The sequence below is a fragment of the Bison bison genome, unplaced genomic scaffold, assembly GCF_000754665.1.
Source record: "Bison bison bison isolate TAMUID 2011002044 unplaced genomic scaffold, Bison_UMD1.0 scf7180017863011, whole genome shotgun sequence".
NCBI classification, from domain to species: Eukaryota; Metazoa; Chordata; class Mammalia; order Artiodactyla; family Bovidae; genus Bison; species Bison bison.
The window spans coordinates 29,214-37,888 of record NW_011493583.1 but is presented as its reverse complement, the minus strand read 5'-3'; the positions used below and the strand labels follow the sequence as shown (position 1 = coordinate 37,888).

At 36.3% G+C, this 8,675-nt stretch overlaps 1 pseudogene; it reads right to left on the bottom strand.

The window, feature by feature from the left end:
* Nucleotides 1–969: 969 nt before the first annotated feature.
* LOC104983624 lies at nt 970–1,276 on the bottom strand (annotated as a pseudogene).
* Nucleotides 1,277–8,675: the final 7,399 nt, after the last annotated feature.

The window sequence follows — 8,675 nt, the reverse complement described above, 5'->3', positions numbered from 1 at the left end:
ACTAGGAGAAATCTGTTCTTGTTTTCCTTGAATCATGTAAAAGTTTGATTTTAAATTAAAATACAAGTATATATAATATATATAATCCTATGCATACTACATCATTAGCCAAAGACTGCTAACCCTGTGATAATTTTAGACGTTTGTTTATTACGTTCTACCAACAAACACAGAGCTGAGACTGATTAAATTTAAAAAGCCAGTCATTTTTTTTTAACAAATATTTTATTTTAGTGAAGCTGATACAATGTCTATTTAAAACCCATATCCCAGGCTAAAAAGTACAAATAAAGTCAAAAAGAACACTGTTCTGCTGTATACATTTCTGCATAAATAACTTTAAATGCTAATGAAAACTAGATCTTTTTGGGGATCTTCTGCAAGATTTTTTCTTTTATCTTAAAATGCTTCCTCTTCAGTGAAGCCATCTCTGGTGTTAGTCATTATTCTGAATACCTCTGTCACTTTGCCTCCAACTTGAAATTCCTCTTCTTGTGGTCCAGACCCTCAGATTTGAAAAGTAGCTTCAAGCTAAGGAAAGGTCATTTTCCATAGTTCCATTTTCTGAAAAACTCCCATCTCCCACTGAAAGTTATAGCTCAGGAGTGAAGCAACACATACTATAACTTCAGGGCCAACTGGAGAGTCATTAAGAACACTCACATTACTCAACCTTATTTATCACAAGCCTGCAAACGCATAGTCCTGGAAAAGGTGGCCTCTCTATGCACGCATGTAATTTTTTAAAAGGACAGAGTGATATGAAGGGGGCTGAGATTTGATCACCAAAAATCAGCACAATGAAAACAAACAATGATGAATAATGGGCTCTAGAATTCAAGTTCCCAGATATTTTTAAAGAGTTGGGGTGCCGGTTTTCAATTTGGTTTTGAATATCACATTACAAAAAAAGCTATTTTTAAAAATAAAAGAGGATTAAGAGAAAAGAAAAAATAAATAAAAGAATACCTAAACCATTGAATGACCCCCTGTTTGTTTCTGATAAATTTTGATCATATCTTTTTCTTCCATTCACAGTTCTTTTGGGAGTGTGATTATCAACAATTTTCTGACCTTCAAGGAGAAACTTGAGTGAATTCATGGGAACTTCCTGTCTTTGACAATCTGATTCTTTGAGTTTCTTGAGATGTATCACCATTTTCACTTTGAAGTGACTCTCACTGCTATCCTGTCTGGTGATTCTGAGTTTACTATATTCTCCTTCTTTCTTATCCCCCAAGTCCTCGGTTGAAGGTTTTGCTTCCTGGTCAGACATGGTGACAGTGACTTCCCCTGGGGTCTCCGCACAGCAGCAGCCTCAGGTAGGCAGAACCTTACTCTGGAGTTTATAAATCTCTTTTCCCCATAGCACAACACCAAGGCTGGAAGGACTTCCTGTATGCCTTGAAGCCAGTTTCTTGAGTCAGCACTTTGTTATTCTTGTGCCAGTCAGTGAGCATGTGAGTGATATTCTTTTTCCAATGCAAATGGCAGAAATCTTGAATCTTGTTCTCTTTGAGTATAAGAAATAAGACAATTCAATGTGATTAAAAAAAATATATATGTTGCCAAAACTCTATCCCTGAGCTAATCTTCAAGAGGATATTTTGCTCCACTGCAATATTTATGACATTTGCCTTGAGAAATAATTGCACTCTCCATAGAGGCCTGTATTGAAAAATTTTTATTTGGGAAATGTAAGTTGGTTTACCAGCTTATTTTAGATAACTTGTGAATGCTAGTTTTAGTGCAAGTTTGTGTGTCTGATACACAGGCCAAACAAACCAAAATGTCAGAGTTTGGAGCAGAGAAATATTTATTGTAGGACCATGCAAGGAGATAATTGCTCCTGCTCCCCCCAAAAAATGTTTTTTATGAGATCACTTCCTGCACAATTCTCTGACTGGTTGATGATGAGGTGACAGAGCGATGTTACAGGGGTTAAGTTTATCAATCCTTGACATGCTGTGTAGGTCTGGGGGCTATTTGTTCATGATCATCAAGTACTTAATTTCTCCCACTTGGTGGTGGTTTTCACCTCTGCAGAACAACTCAGGAATGTGCATTAGATTACTGTTACCCAAGTACTTCAGAGAGGAGTTAAGCAGAGGGCAGGGGGGAAAGGGCCTCCCCAACCCTGAAAGCCCCATGGGGTCCTGCTTGGTTACAATAGAATATCAATCAGAGGTGAAATAGCCCTAAGCATTTTCTCTCTCCAGTTATGTACCCTACAGAAATGTGTTATACAAAACTTGGATTCCCTAAACATACACTGATCTGCCTTGGATGAAGACCTTGTCCATTCATGTTGTCTTAATTTTTATTGTGCTGAAATGTATTAATAATAATTCATGAGGAACTAGATGATCATGGTAAAAACTGGGTAATCACACAAGGCTGTTTTAAAAATGATGTGTTTTGAAGATTGATTAACCAGATGGACAACCAAAGGAATACCAAATGTCATGAGCAAGAAATTATTTTGGTCAGTGCTTTCCTGGGGTGTAATAAAAATGCATTACTAGATACCTTTATAGAAAAAAGATTTTAGTGAAATTTAATGAAAAAACAGGGGATAGGTAGCTAATTCAGAGCTAACAGGAAAGAGGTTTTCCCCAAAATGGAAAAATTTGCTCCATCTGGGTATTTTTCAGTAATTGAGGCCCACAAGCTTTGGCTAGCTATGAAACGACAGCATACAATTTTAAAGTTACATTTAGTTGGAGAGCTTTTGTACTCCTCATCACCAAATGAAAGTTCAATTGATTTTTTTTTTCATTGAAATAACTAGTTATTGGACACAACTGTCTTAAATTGACTGGTAATTCAACCTATGCCTATATAACACTAAAATAACAGATCAAACCAGTAGAAAAAATAACAGTCAAGCAGATCAGTTTCACACAAATTTAGGTAGTTGATAGAACTTTCCTCCTTTTAACCCATCATTTCTGTTGTAGAGATAAACAGGCTCCGCTCAGCATCAACTTTGTCAAACCCCAAAACCCACACACAGAGAACACCTGACCTGAGAACATCTCATCAAATTTCAGCTTCTCTATTTTTGCCTTTGGAGAATAAAATATCATTACATTTGCCTCCTTCATACTAAGCAATGAGCCTGGCCAGCCCAAGGAAAAATAATGAAATAAAGTCTGCTTTAGGAATTATGTTAAATCGCCTAATAAGGGATTTTTTTCTTTTTGATGAAATTTCTACCTTTCTACTGTCTCTAAACATTATTTGGATAACCTGTGCATTTCTGTGCCACACAATTCTCAAATTTGTCTCTCTCAAAAGCATTTAACTTCCCAAATTCTCCTCCATGTGTCAAACTTGGTGCTTTACTGATTGCTTTTGATAATGTAAGAAACTACTTGATTAAGAAGCTAAGGGCTGTTAATGGGTTACATCCCATGTAACTGTTGCAAACCTTAGGATTCTGTCACACAAAATAGTGACCAGTGGGGAGACTCTCAAAATTCCCTTTAAGGTGAAGGAGATAAAGGATTTGGCAAACCTTGGATTCTTTCAGTGCTTCTGAAATGGCAGGGCGTAGGGTATTAACACATTTGAGGCTGATTCTGAAAGCTTTTCTTCCTTTAGGCTTAAGAAATTACAAATGTAACTCCAAGAATAGAGTTCTTCAGTTTTTCAAAACTAACAGGCCCATGCGCATTACCCACCTGCAGGGATTTTAATTCTCTGAATTTAGGTTAGACCCAGGTACCATTATTTCTTGAAAGCCACATAGATAAGTTTGAGACACAACCAAACTTGAGTGCTAAGTGACTACATAATAGTTGTTAGATGATTACCCAGAAACCTCAGAAAGATTATGCTAAATGAAAGAAGCCTCTCACAAAAGATGGCATATTATACGATTACATTTATATGAAACATCTAGAATGGGCAAATCTATAGAGACAGACAATAGTGTTTCCAGGGCTAGAAAGGAGTAGAGAATGAGGAATAGGGTGATGATACCAGGGAAGCCCTAGCTAAATGGTACAGGGTTTCTTTTTAGGGTGATTAAGGTTAACTGTGGTAATGTTCACCCATATCTGTGAATATACTAAAAACCATTAACTGGGACACATTAAATCAGTGAATTTTTAAGGTATGCCAATTATATTTCAATAAAATTGTTATAAAAAATTTACATGATATGTACTGAAACCTATATCTCTCCACAATTGTGAGAAAAAAAAATATATCTTTCTGTATTGATTTTTTGGGGGGCCTGGAAACTTAGAGAGTTTCAGTACCAAAATGCTGTCAGGTTTTTAAATCTGGATTTTATTTTTCTTCTAACACTCACCATTGATGAACTAGTGATTGAAACCCTATGGAGGCTCTACTCCATTACTGAAATGAAGTGACAGTGTTTAAAAAAGCATCAGTGCCAAGCCATCTATGATGTAAAAGGAAGTTCCCTGTAAATGTCAGAGTCAGTCAATATATTTTTTGATGATAGTATATGTTTGATTTTTTATGAGTATGGATGATTATTTAATTAAGACAGCACATTATTTCTGTCAGGGAAAAATTGCTCTCCTGGCCACCCACAAAATGTTAAGAAGAGCACTCTGTCATCCATTGATCAAAACCAACACAAAGATCTGTCAGCCTCGAGAAAGGAAAGTTGCTATTCTCACTCAGGCAGAATTCAGTTTTTATTCTCTGTAGCCATCGTCCATTCAACAGTGCTTGAAGCAATGAAGAGACCAATGAGAAATGTGTTAGCCTCTAAATATGGTTTAAACAAAAGTTTTAGTACCAATTTTTGCATGTATAAATAAGATAAATGAGTAAGGGAATATGGGCTCCCCATGTGGTGCTAGTGGTAAAAACCTGCTTGCCAATGCAGCAGACATAAGAGATGCTGATTCAATCCCTGGGTCAGGAGGATCCCCTGGCAGAAGGCAGGACAATCCACTCCATTATTCTTGCCTGGAGAAACTCATGGGCAGAGGAGCCTGATGGGCTACAGTCCACAGGGTTGCAAAGAGTTGGACATGACTGAAGTGACTTAACACACACACAAGTAAGGAACATATAAAATTTATTTTAAAGATTATTATTCATTAAAATTATGTGAGGCAGCATTAAGATCATGTTTTGAGATGCTCCTAATGAGTTCTGATTTAAATAATTTTGAAATGGGTGGAATAAACTAATAGCTGTTAAATACACAAATGCTAATTACTTTTTATGTTCATTTATCAAGATATAAATATTTATTAAGATTTAAGATTATATCAATACACAGTAAATCTTTAGACATCAAATTAGAAAATGTTTTAATCATTTTGTCAACCCTTGGTAAAAGGGTAAGCTTCCCTTTACCAAGATGACATACACTTATTTTTCTTAGAAGAAAACTTAATCAGACTCTCATTTTCAAATAGGAAAACAAAGGCTAGAGACATGAAGTTACTTGCTCAATGTCACAAACCCAGGTAGTGTCAATGCTGGGGTCAGACCCATAATTCTAGAAACCTTACCTCAAGAGAGATATCTGATTCAGACCCTAAGGCAACACTCACAGCCTGATCTGGCTTACAAATATATTGTATTAATACTAGTCAACTTGTGCTGATATAACAAAGTACCTTAGCCTGAGTGGCTTAAACAATAGAAATTTATTTCTCACAGTTCTGGAGAAAGGAAAGTCCAAGATCAAAGTGTCGGTTAATTGGTTACTGGTGAGGAACCTCTCTTCCTGGCTTGTTCAACCCAATAACAACAACAAAATTCTTAAACTCATAATGTTTGTTTATAACAAAAACGAACAGTTTCTTCTGTATCAGAAAATGAGCAGCCTGTGATCTTCCAATTGGCTGGGTGGGGAAGCATATATTCTATAGATCTAACTGCACAGCCCAGTCTGGCTTTATTTGCAACAAAGTGAATTCTGTGTTTTAATCTGTACTTGACTGCAAGGCACTTGGGACTTGGTCTCCTAACTCATACACTTTGCCTTCTTTCTCTACCCTTCCCATTGACTTCTCTTTAAAACACACACACACACATGCACACACACACACACACACACACACGCACATCCACTCACTCAAAGCATGCTCTATCCTATATACTAATTTTAAAAAATAATTTTGAGACTACTTACATTAACCCTGAAGAGACATATACTCTACAGATGCTGTTTTTCCCAATACACTTCATGTGGATTTTGTATAAGAACACTGTACCAAAAAAAAAAAAAAAAAGAAAGCAAAAGAAAAAATGCCAGCTATTCCAAAATGATTGTTAAAGAACATTTAAACTTCATTTTCATATCAGTCTCCTTTATGCAAACTCCATTTACATTGCAGATAGAAAAGGAAAGAGAGTTCTGTTGTTACTTTTAAAACCTTCTCAGGTCTTTTGTTGTTCTTGTTGTTTAAACAGAATAAATTCTTTAATAGAACAATGTAAAGTAGTTAATGGAGAAGTAAGGACAATTGCACTTATTTCACATGCTAGCAAAGTAATGTTCAAAATCCTTCAAGCTAGGCTTCAACAGCATGTGAACCAAGAACTTCCAGATGTGCAAGTTGAATTTAGAAAAGGCAGAGGAACCAGATATTAAATTGCCAAAATCCACTGGATCATGGAAAAAGCAAGAGAATTCCAGAAAACCATCCACTTCTGTTTCATTGGCTACATTAAGCTTTTTGACTGTGTGGATCATAACAAACTGGAAAATTCTTAGAAATGATAATACCAGACCACCTTACTGACTCTTGAGAAACCTGGATGCAGAACATGGAACAACAGACTGGTTCAAAATTGGGAAAGGAGGATGACAAGGCTGTATATTGTCACCCTGCTTATTCAACTTATATGTAGAGTACATCATGTGCCATGCCAGGCTAGATGAAGCTCAATCTGGAATCAAGATTGCTGAGAGAAATATCATGATATGGAGATGACACTACCTTAATGACAGAAAGTGAAAAGGGACTAAAGAGCTTCTCGGTGAAGGTGAAAGAGGAGAGTGAAAAAGTTGGCTTAAAACTCAACATTCAAAAAACTAAGATCATGGCATCTGGTCCCATCAGTTCATGGCAAATAGATGGGGAAACAATGGAAACAGTGACAGACATTATTTTCTTGGGCTCCAAAATGACTGTAAACAGTGACTGCAGCCATGAAATTAAAAAACACTTGATCCTTAGAAAAAAAGCTATAACAAACCTAGACAGCATGTTTAAAAGCAGAGACATCACTTTGCTGACAAAAATTGTATAGTTAAAGCTATGTTTTTTCCAGTAGTCATTTACAAATGTGAGAGTTGGACACTAAAGAAGGCTGAACACTGAAGAATTGATGCTTTTGAACTGTGGTGCTGGAAAAGATTCTCGAGAGTCCCTAGGGCAGCAAGGAGTTCAAAGCAGTCAATCCTAAAGGAAATCAACCCTGAATATTTATTGGAAGGACTGATGCTGAAGCTGAAGCTCCAATACTTCAGCCGCCTGATGTGAAGACTGACTCATTGGAAAATACCCTAATGCTGGGAAATATTGAGGGCAGGAGAAGAGGGTAACAGAGGATAAGGTGGTGGATGGCTCTGCTAATTCCATGGACATGAGTTTGAGCAAACCCTGGGAGATACTGAAAGACAGAAAAGCCTGGCATGCTGCAATTGATGCCGTAAAGAGTCACACACAACTGAGTGACTGAACAATAAAAACACAAGCACAACTTCCAAAACTGATCAGTCCAAGTCTTTCAATATTCCCCTCCATATGGAGAATTTCAGAGTATATTCCTGTGGCAACAATGACAGAGAAAGGAAAGAATTTTCATACAGAGAAACCAAAATATATTAAAGAATATAAATAATAAGAATCTTCCTCTGTTTAAAGATCCTATCTTTTACTTGCAATTAGCTACATGAAGTCAAATGTCATCAGTTTGATTTTGCCAGAATGGAACTGATGATATTGTACATAGTAGGTGGTTTATTTTTTTCTTGGCAATGGAAAACAAACAAATTATTGAGAAAAGAGTATGATCAAGCATATTCAGGGCAAGGTTTGTTTGTTTGTTTGTTTTTTTTTTAGGACAAATAATGTTCAAGCATTTAAAAAAAAATCTTTGGAAAAAAAAAAGAAGCAAACATTACTGTCTCCTTACATATTCTATTCTCTTTAGCAAATAAAAACAAACAATACAGACACACAGTCAAAGCAGTTTTAGCAGCCATGTTGGATGTTCACTTCCATTTCTATTCTCACCAAAAGACAAAGCTGATCTAAAAAAATATATGACCTGACACACAGTCAAATAACTGGCATTCACAGACATAATTTGGGACTGGTAAAAATTAGCAGAGTCCAATAGCTGTGAAAAGAAGAGAAGCGAAAAGCAAAGGAGAAAAGGAAAGATATAAGCATCTGAATGCAGAGTTCCAAAGAATAACAAGGAGAGACAAGAAAGCCTTCCTCAGCAATTAATGCAAAGAAATAGAGGAAAACAACAGAATGGGAACTACTAGAGACCTCTTCAAGGAAATTAGAGATACCAAGGGAATATTTCACGCAAAGATGGGCTTGATAAAGGACAGAAATGGTATGGACCTAACAGAAGCAGAAGATATTAAGAAGAGGTGGCAAGAATACACAGAAGAACTATACAAAAAAGAGCTTCATGACCCAGATATTCAT